Consider the following 10,748-nt stretch of genomic DNA (forward strand, 5'->3'; position numbering starts at 1 on the left):
TCATTACGAAAAACGGATAGTCGATTTGGAACGAAGTTTAGCACAGAGATGATCTAAAGTCTCCATAAAGACATTATAGGAAAAATAGACCGTTGCATTGCGATAGATTTCAAATTTCTCAAGACATTTTTGTTTTAAAAGGTTATGTTTGTTATGAAATTTAATAAATACAGCCTGAAAATATTTAAAAATACTCACAGGACAATAACATGTTATCGTGAGTCATAAAACTTAAATACCAATAATTATTTATCACAACACAAAAAGCAAAACAATTATCGAAATTCGCCTTTTGTGAGACTTTAATGACTGAAAATTTTAATCAATTAGCATTTTATAGTTGAGAAAATTAAATTTTATCGATTATTCATTTGTCGCACTCATTTATTTGATTATGTGCCAACGGATTACGGCGATCTGCAAAATGCTGTTTAATGCTCTCATAATGGGTTTTTAATCATTAAAAGCTTTTAAATGTTATTGATAACTAGTTTCTGCGCGCGATTTCATCTGTTCGAATTTCGGGCTTGGTTTAATGTTTTTCGCCCAGGATAGGACTCGACAAAATTTGTGTAAACAATGATTCAAAGTTTTACACTCGTAACTAAGCATTATACAATAAAACAACTTCTTTTAGTTAATTAACTTACATAATAGAAATCGGACATCAAATTTATTATCAAACATAGGATTACTCCATTATCAAACTCGTAAATATATAATAATTTTTAGTATTTTTTATGACTTGAAAGATAAAAGTAATCTATAGAGAATAACAGGAGGCTAATTACCACTACTATTGTCTATATAAATAACAAAATTAAAATGACTTAAAAGTATGCCGGGAAATCCATCAGTCTATATGGGAAGGCATATAAAACTCTGCCGTTACTGATTGACTCAGCATAGAAAGTTGAAAATTCAGTATGAAGAATCCTAAGAAAGTGTGGTAGTGAAGCACTAAGAGAGGATTATTGAAAAAAACCCCATTAAAATGAAAAAAAAAACTAGTATATGAAAAATCTGAAACAAAAAATGATGTAATAATGCGAAAACAAAAGTCTACGCCCTCATAGTCGCGCTAGCTTTTAGCTGGCGCTAGTTATTTCATAAAAATACAAATTACTATATCTAGCTCTTTGCCTAGCCCGTTGAATTTCTGACGGTCTAAGTTCCAGCAAAGGAAACGCGCTTCAAGGAGCACTTTCATTTTGTGCGAACTTTAAACCTTTTTTTGTGAAAGCCTTCCAAAGCAAACATCTCGGCGCTAGGTGATAACTAATGACAGTCTGTGCTTTTACTGAGGGCACTGAACTGTGTGTACATAATTACTTTTTTTCTTAGTAAAGTAAAATTGTTTTTTTTTTCAAAATATCCTACTTTATACAAAAGCTTTTAATGTTTTGAATAAAGTCTTACTCTTCATCACATCTTACTCCTATTTTCGCCGATTACAGATAGTTTAGGTTATAATTTTGCTGTAAGTTAATCACATTTCTTCAGAGAGGCAGCCCCATAAGTTGCTTCCAACTTCATATTATTATGTTCAAAACCTGTTTATTACCAAATCTAAACACCTACATGAACAAAATCAGGTAAAAGTTGTAATTAATCATTTCAATCAACGTCAGATGTTTTCTCGGAGGAATAATATGCAATGCTACAAATATAGGGTGTCGAAAAATTTAATTAGTTAAGCGACTTTTGGAGATGACTTCCGCACAAATTTTCATTAAAATTGGTTCAGCAATTTACCTGTCAAAGCGTAATAGATTTACAGATAGACTTTTGAATTTGTAGTATTAGTATAAGAAATATGGATTTTTAGGTATCTCGTTTGCTACTCGTATTTAATAGTGCTAAGTCATCATAAACCTTTTTTTACCGTCTCTTTATAAAAGCCAGACTAAAGCGGCGGACAAGTACGGGTAGATAAATTTCATACACTATTTAATACTTAGGTATGTTAGTATCCTCACGTTTTCTTTATAAGTATAGACTTATACCCTTTTAAGTATACCCTTTTGAATTGGAGGTCTGATTTTAAAAGTATAGTTTTTAAGGGAACTAAGATTTCAAACTGTAGCGTTCTTTAAAGTGAAATTGGTATGATTTCATCATCCAACTTAGTTATTGAACTATTCATTTCAAAACATACCGACAATCGCGTGTTAAGAAATAAATACATATTATCATATTTAGGTCAATTCATAATCCTAAGAATAGGTATTCTCGTCTTCACCGATCAATAAAACATCTTAATATAAAACCATGATATAAAACGTTCGGTTATTTTGATTAAAACCTAACTTTATTCATGGCCTAACAGTATAGTCGGCAATATAAAAACCCATTCATTTTCATCGTGGAGGCCATCCTACGTTAGGGCAGCAGTAAAACGTAAACCGAGCATTTTATTACGGTCTGCTTGAGGGGTAACCTCCGATCGTGGTATGTATATTTTTAATAGCCGATATCGTTGATAGTTTTTTTCTTGCGGATTGTACGTGAATTAAGGAGTTGCTGGTATCGTTATGGTTATTGATATGCTTCTTTTTGGTATGTGTGATGGAAAATTGTGAGTCATTGAACTTTTACAGTGATAATACTTACTGGTGAGAGAGAATATGTTGAGCGTCTTTAACGCACTTGTATGCTGTCGTGATTTTCTTTTTTGAGTATTGAGAATATACTTTGTTCATAAGCAACTTTTAGATATCTACTAGGAACTAATTCTAAAGTTACTTGCATAATCTAATCATGCATAATTTGGATTATGTGAAAAGGTCCTACAATTTTCTACGTATTAAAATATGATAGGTCGCCATTAGACGCTTATTTTAAAATTAAAAAGATTCATTCAATTTCAGAAAATGTCGTATTTAATGTAACTTATACCGTTAAAAAATCTTTTTAAAAAGATAATAAATACTAGATATTATTATTTTGAATCCTAAACAAAAGTCCTAACTCGAATGCAAATAAAAAGGCGAAGCATCCAGCCATTTTACTTTTAAAATAAAGTCGTACTTTTATTCCAGCTTTGGGTCAGTGGTAACAAACTTTAAATCGAAGTGTCAAAGTTCTAAACGCGATAGCTCCATGTGTTTCAACTTTTTAACTAGGTTTATCTGAAAAAACGAGAGCAATGTTAGCTAGTTTATATAGCAATAGAAAACGGTTTCTACTGGCTTTTCATATTGCATTATTTTTTGTCACAGTTAATAACACCATCCCCAGCCTTTGAAATAAATGATTGGCGTTTCCTTAATCAACAAAAATTTTAATATTCTTTAAAATGGTCTCTGAAGCACATATTATTATACACTCAACTCAAATGCCACAAATCGGTCACCCATCTACCAAACGAACGTGGCAGAGATTGCTTAACTTACTGATTATATAAACTCTTATATGAAAATCTCTTCTAAAACAGGGATATGTGTTCAAAATGCTTCTCGAATTACATGGACTCCCAACTCTACTACCACAAACTTGTCACCCATCTATGAGACGGCCGCGGCATAGATTGCTTAACTTACTAAACAAATAGTGTGTTAGATGTTTATCGCATTCAGTGTGTTTCGCTTATAATAATAAATGTTCTTTAGGGGAGAATAGGCAAGTAAGTCAAATTAAACAAAATTATTTTAAAAACTTTAAATATTTATATTGTACTTCCTTAATATCAATGCAAACACAGTATCTGTTCATGAAAATAATATTTTTAACCCTTGTAAGCCTCGAATGAATGAATTTTGCGAGTCAATAGTACTGACGTATTTCAGCTCTAGTTATCGTAGCAGAGTGGCGCAGTGGAAGCGTGCTGGGCCCATAACCCAGAGGTCCGTGGATCGAAACCACGCTCTGCTAAACCGAAACACCTCGTGTTTTTTGTCAGGCCATGAATTTTTTGTATAAAATTTATAGTATGTTTTTTAAAAATATAGTGTCTTTTTGCTAGATTGCATCGTATTTTTAGAATTTACTGTGTTTTTATTTTTTAAATGTTTTTAAAGTATTTATTGTTTTTGTATTTCGCCGATAACATAAATAATGTTTCTATAGAGGAAAATGGGCAACTAAGTCACATTAAAAAAAACATTTTAAATACATAAAATTTTTATGTACTTACTTGACGCGACCACCTACAAAAATACAAACACAGTATCTATATCGTCCCCGTAGAGCGAAAAGTCATTAACTCGAAAAACCTTGTTTTGAGATATGGCTGTTCAAAGTTTTTAAAAATATAAAAATTCATAACTTACGATTGCAGTAACCTATCTCTACGTTTATAGTCTTAAATGAAGGAAATTATAACAAAGTTTATTTTTAATACAGACTACATTAAGAAAATATTGTCTGAACACTTGGAATTATTAAAATAAATAAATTAGTTAATTTTATTTTTTGAATATGTAACATAACTTCGAGTTAGTTAATTTTTGATCAGAGTTACTGATTTTTAACACAGTATGAAATGCGTGTACCGATGTGAAAAATAACTAAATCTATTTAGTGATTTTACAATTGCTAATAATAATTTTAATATGCAGAGATAATTCAAGGGAAAAGTAATTAAGTCGTTTTAGGTATTTTTTAAGTATGGGTTAGATACAATCTTAAGAAATGAATATTAATTAACTAAAATTAGTTAATTTGCTCATTTTATTTTCAGCTCAAAAGGGTTGACCTGGTTAATTTTCACATTCTTTAAAACAAAAACTATAATAGCTACAGATATGAGGATTAGACAGAAAATTAGAGAAAAATATCGCGATTTCAATGGCGTCATAAAAAAAGAAATCATTAACTCGAGTTAATGACTTTTCGCTCTACGGGGACGATATGTATGTGTCTATGAAAAAATTTTACTCTTTTAAGCCTCGAATGAATGAATTTTGCGAGGCAATAGTAGTGACGTATTTCAGCTCTAGTTATCGTAGCAGAGTGGCGCAGTGGAAGCGTGCTGGGCCCATAACCCAGAGGTCCGTGGATCGAAACCACGCTCTGCTAACCGAAACACCTCGTGTTTTTTGTCAGGCCATGAATTTTTTGTATAAAATTTATAGTATGTTTTTTAAAAACTGTAGTGTCTTTTTGCTAGATTGCATCGTATTTTTAGAATTTACTGTGTTTTTATTTTTTAAATGTTTTTAAAGTATTTATTGTTATTGTATTTCGCCGATAGCATAAATAATGTTTCTATAGAGGAAAATGGGCAATTAAGTCACATTAGAAAAAAACATTTTAAATACATAAAATATTTATTCACTTGACGCGAAATAATTCAACCTACATCAATACAAACACAGTATCTGTCCATTCAAAATATTTAACCCTTGTAAGCCTCGATGGAATAAACTTTGCGAGTCAATAGTACTGACGTATTTCAGCTCTAGTTATCGTAGCAGAGTGGCGCAGTGGAAGCGTGCTGGGCCCATAACCCAGAGGTCCGTGGATCGAAACCACGCTCTGCTAAAGCCGAAACACCACTTGGTTTTTGTCACTCATGAAAACTTTTACTACATCATTTTTAAGTTTTTATACGAAAATTATACTAAAACTTTACTTAAATCTTTTATTTAGTTTTCTATCGTAGCTGGCCGCTGTTTGTCTTATCGATGTACCTATGATATAATAAATATTTTTTTATTTAGATGAAATTATTATTTATGTAAGAATATTTACAAATTACTTTTACATACACAAAATCTAAAACGAAAAAAAATACTAAAAACTACAAAAATAAGCTAAAACTTGTATAATGACCACATTTTCGCCAGATTTATATTTTTATCGTATTTTTTTAATTTAGTGATCTATTTGGTGTCACAGTTATTAAAATCATACATAGACTTTGGAAACAACTTAATAGGGTTTTATTAACCAATCAAAAACGGAATAGGTGTTTAAAATGCTCCTCGAAGTACATAGACTATCAACTCAAATAACACAAACCGGTCACCCATCTATGAAGATGAATAGAATAGAATAGAATTTATCTGCATAAAATGTAGTAGTGGTGGTATAAAAATACATAAAAGGCTCCATACATTTTGTCGCATTACGTACAAATATTATAAACTAGAGGCCGCCCGCGACTTCGTCCGCGTGGAAACCCTTCCCGTGTAAATCCCGATCCCTAAAAATGCAGCCTTTGTGTTATTCTGGGTATTCAGCTACCTATGTACCAAATTTCATCGTAATAGGTTCAGAAGTATTTGCGTGACAGAGTAACAACCATCCATACACATTCTCACAAACTTTCGCATTCATAATATTAGTAGGATTATGAAGATCAAGGTAGGGCGAAATAACGTACTAAGTAACTTTTTAACCTAGACTCGGCATTATACATCTATCATGTTTCTACATTTTCATAAAAAGACCAAGCCCTACCTACTAGTGAATATAAATTGATGAACGAAACTATCAAGACTAATGGTTCGTAAACATTAGTTGGTAACTAAACAGATTAATCAAGATTAATTTATTTATGAACTTGTATACTGTCTACTTTGTTAATGTTTACTAAAGCAAGAATCATGACTTAATATAGTTCGACAACTTAGTAGAGAGCCTTGTTTGCAAGGAGGTATACACATTTTAATGTCATTCAGACTTACGCAGCGGTCGATTTTTGGACTTATTAGGTAAATCACAATAATACTCTAAAAAAGTCGTGCATTTCAAGACTCTCTTTTAAGAAGTCGGGCTATGTATAATTTGACACATTGTCCTTATTTAGTACTAGTCGTTTTAAAAATTATAGATACTGATGGAAGTTTTTCTTATTAACAAATAAATACACAGCAGATTTATGCTAAATATGCTATATCAAATAACTGTAATTTTAGGAATTCTTGTATTATATGTTTAAGTAAACTGTTAAGTTACAGTCACCTTAAACCGCATAATTAATTATTAGATTGGAATATTTATACACCCATAGATAATGGATTTGCATATACTATTCATCAATTGAACTTTTTATCCCATTGATTTATATAATACTTACCCATCTTCTGTCCTGTTCTTCCTCGAACATTGTAGCCCAATCATGAATGAATCCAAAGTAAATTAACTACAGAAACAGATTCAGAACCTCAAAGCACTCATTAACCGCAAACAATCCCATTCACCTTGCCTTTTCGGTCTAACAGCTATAACCCGAAAGACGATGTCACTGGAGCCAATATCAATTAATAATGTATGTAAGCGACATTTGGGCGAGACGCGCCGGAATATTGCCAATTACACCACAATTGAGCTGAACCGTAATGCTGTTATATTAACCTACTAGTTACGGCTTGTGTCGTTGCCTGTTTGAATTCGTCAATCTAAATTCGTTCTACATATACGTAAAATTTTAAACAAACAGTTTATAAGTATGTATTTATTTAGGTGCTGAATTGCAGCAAAATTTGGTAAATCAATTCTGGAGTCATCAAGAAACTAACATAAAAAGGAATCTTTGGAGCTAACGTTTCCAAAATGTATTCTGTAGATCTTTGTCTAATTTAAAGAACTATTTTTCGTAGATAAGAATAATAATTGTAAATAGTACAAATAACTATAAATCTAAAATATGAGTAGAACTTCATTTAAGTTTCTGCCTCGCCTACAAAAATATAAAGATTTTTGTGTCCGTCTAACTTACCTACAGTGTTCTGTAGTAAACGTCAATCAACCAAAATGTTGTCTTCAATTTTTGTGATTGAACTACAAGCAGACAGACTCTCGTATCATATTAGTTGCAGAATACAGTGCGGATAGTTCCCTACTAAATGTCAATACCGTTTATAGGTACTGTGTAAAATATTTATTGGTTGGCGACGCTAATGGTAATTGGAGATCGAGCTCCCCACTGCACTGGCTATATTGTCTATCTTGAAATGGATCTATCTAACTTTGACGGTTGGAAACTTCGATCTCTTGATGGTTTTGGTAGAAACGTGTGGTAAAAGTTAAGTAAAAGAATATTTTAGGAACTACAATATCTCGAATGTTTAAATTTATTTTGTATCTTTGTGGAATAAATATTTGTCTATTGATGGGTTTATGAAGTTTATTTTTTTTAATAATAAGTATTTAAAATTTAGGAGGCGAAATTTTCTTTATCGCTGAAAATGACTTTTCACGGTTACGGTTTCCGTATGTTGCTCAGAAGACCTTTTCAATAGTATCAATTAGTTTCCAGCAATTGCTAGTTAGTTACATTTCATAAAATAAAATAGCGAAAAAGCAATCTCATTAACTCATTAACGTTCAACGTAACAAAATTATATATATTATATACAAATTATACTCAAATGGTGCAAGCAAAGAGCACAAGTTTCGAATACGAAGAAAACTATAACACGATTATTAACATCCAAATGTACTCCTAAACTTAACAGCTACAATAACATTTATTAAAATTGAGAATAACGTCTAGACAGGATGTGTTATTTTGAAACGAAAGCACAACCTCGACACCTTGGCAAGGTCAGTGCTTTCCAAAGCACGTGCTCTTAAAAGCACTTCTGAACTTACCTTTCAAGGAAATCCTTCCCATAGGACCCGTTTACTCAGTTGCACTCACTGCAGGTATAAAAGGGTCTATTTTGACCCCAAACTTGACCTCGAGTTATTTTTACCTCTAGTGTCCTTGACCTCTCCCTTTTTTTTTATGGTTTGAGTGACAGCGTATGGGAAAAATATTTTTGAAGAATTACCCGGAAGAAGGAAGCAAAGTGAATAAAAGGTGCTGTCAAAACAACGATGTCATGATGAGGTTAATGAAATCAAAAGTTTTGCATTTAATGATATTTGGATGCTAATTTAAAATTAATTTCTAGAGACCTGTATATAAATACTTCTGGGCTACTACTTTATTTATTTTACGCAAAATTTACACATTTATAACTAAAAATACACCCAAACGAAAACCACTGTCTCTGATTATGCTCTGTGTCTTATAGTCGATGGCCCCTAATTTATTGGTCTTTAATGAAAAAAGTATATATCTTGCAAAAAGTGTATAACACAGTGGAATGTTAAAACCTCACACTTATTCTTTATGTAGCGGCAAATCAGTTTAACCAATATGCTACGTCACATGCGGTTACAAAACACCAGTATCAAAATTCAAAATTCAACATGATACGCCAATCTTCTTTATTTATGATCCCTCAAAGCGTACAAATGAAACATCTAGTAAATCCTACCTGAATCCTGTCAGATGTGTTTGAAGTAGATGTCGGCATCTTTAGCGTGCACCACAAATAACTGCCGACGTCTCGTATTTCCCAGTAGAGCGTAGGATAATATTTGCGTAACTCCACCGTATAAAGTCGATATTCTATACCCGAGGGGCTGGGAAACAATCTCTGAGAAGGATGTTGTTCTAAGTCGCGAGTATAATGGGAAAAAATATGAATATAATACACGATTACAGTAAGAGTGTGCATTGGAATCAGTAAAGGTTTAGGTAAAAGATTTTTTAGGTCTGAAGTTACAACAGACGATAATTGGCAATCGAAATATTGCAGAGGTATTCTATCTATACTTATATACTTATAATAAATCTGTAGAGAGGTCAATTCTGTACATTGAATATATTTAAAAAAAAACCAATGGGGGATGTTTAGTAACGGATACTGATACCGAATCTGCAATTTATAATTTTCTTTTCTGTCTGTCTGTCTGTCTGTCTGTCTGTCCTCCGTCTGTATGTGTCGCTATCACGTAAAAACTACCGGATAGAATGCACTGAAATTTGGTATATGCATAGAATAAGTAGTGGAGCAATTTCTAGGATACTTTTTATAGCTTAAAATTTCAAAGATTTTTAGAAAATTGAAAAAAATACGTAGAAATCGTTTGAACCTGCGTTTCCCTATAGAGACCATAGATGGCGTTGCAATCTATTTCACAACATTCGCATAGTGAACGCGGCGCCTGCCGTATCGATACCTGTTGTTCGCACCAACCAATAGATGGCGTTATACACCGCAACAAAGCATGTTTTTTCTAATTAATTTATTTTGATGGCTTTATTGTAAAAAAATACCTTTGAAACATGCTATACATTTATAAGATTTTTAAACATAAATGTTGTATGATATATTACACAAAAATGTTGGTTTACGTGGGTCCGGTGCGATCGGGATATCCTAGATGGCCAAAAGAGTAATTTCGTTTGTTGTTGTTGTTCGCCGCAACTGACAGATGGCGTTGTTGTTCGAATCACATAATTAATATTTAATAACCAAATTAATTGGTTGCATTAAGGAAATAAATTGGATAGCTATGAAACAGACTATGTGGTAAGTTTTAAAAAATAAACAACGGATGATATAAGTATAAAAAATAATTACGGGTTACGCGGTTTCGGACGTATCATCGCAAGTATACATTATTACGCGTCTGAAGAGCTCCGGCGCAGATAGGACCTATAATAATATTCTGAATCCAGACGGGTAAGCAATGGTCAGTCTATTATAAGGTATTATATTTTACACTGTAAACTGCTACGGATACAGACGAGAGCGGAAAAGAAGGTAACCACAGGAAATCAGGCCTGCCTGAGCCTGTGTCACATTGTGTGCCTTTCGGGTCCCTTTCGTAAATAACCATTAGATGACAAAAGAGTTGTTAACATTTTTATGTGTAGGTGTATCGAGTGCTTCGCAATTCGCGTGCTCAAACGAATAAGCAACAGTACGAAATTCACGCGAGCGGAGCCGCACGGGTCAGCT

The 10,748-nt window shown here is 32.5% G+C and overlaps 3 non-coding genes across 3 annotated transcripts; all 3 read left to right on the forward strand.

The window, feature by feature from the left end:
• Positions 1-3,801: 3,801 nt before the first annotated feature.
• Positions 3,802-3,873, forward strand: TRNAM-CAU (transfer RNA methionine (anticodon CAU)). The gene has a single exon. It is a non-coding gene; the product is annotated as a tRNA-Met (tRNA).
• A 1,074-nt stretch (positions 3,874-4,947) lies between these two features.
• On the forward strand, positions 4,948-5,019 carry TRNAM-CAU (transfer RNA methionine (anticodon CAU)). Its single transcript has one exon. It is a non-coding gene; the product is annotated as a tRNA-Met (tRNA).
• A 393-nt stretch (positions 5,020-5,412) lies between these two features.
• Positions 5,413-5,484, forward strand: TRNAM-CAU (transfer RNA methionine (anticodon CAU)). The gene has a single exon. It is a non-coding gene; the product is annotated as a tRNA-Met (tRNA).
• The last annotated feature ends 5,264 nt before the right edge of the window (positions 5,485-10,748 follow it).

Source organism: Anticarsia gemmatalis, chromosome 21 (genome assembly GCF_050436995.1).
Source record: "Anticarsia gemmatalis isolate Benzon Research Colony breed Stoneville strain chromosome 21, ilAntGemm2 primary, whole genome shotgun sequence".
NCBI classification, from domain to species: Eukaryota; Metazoa; Arthropoda; class Insecta; order Lepidoptera; family Erebidae; genus Anticarsia; species Anticarsia gemmatalis.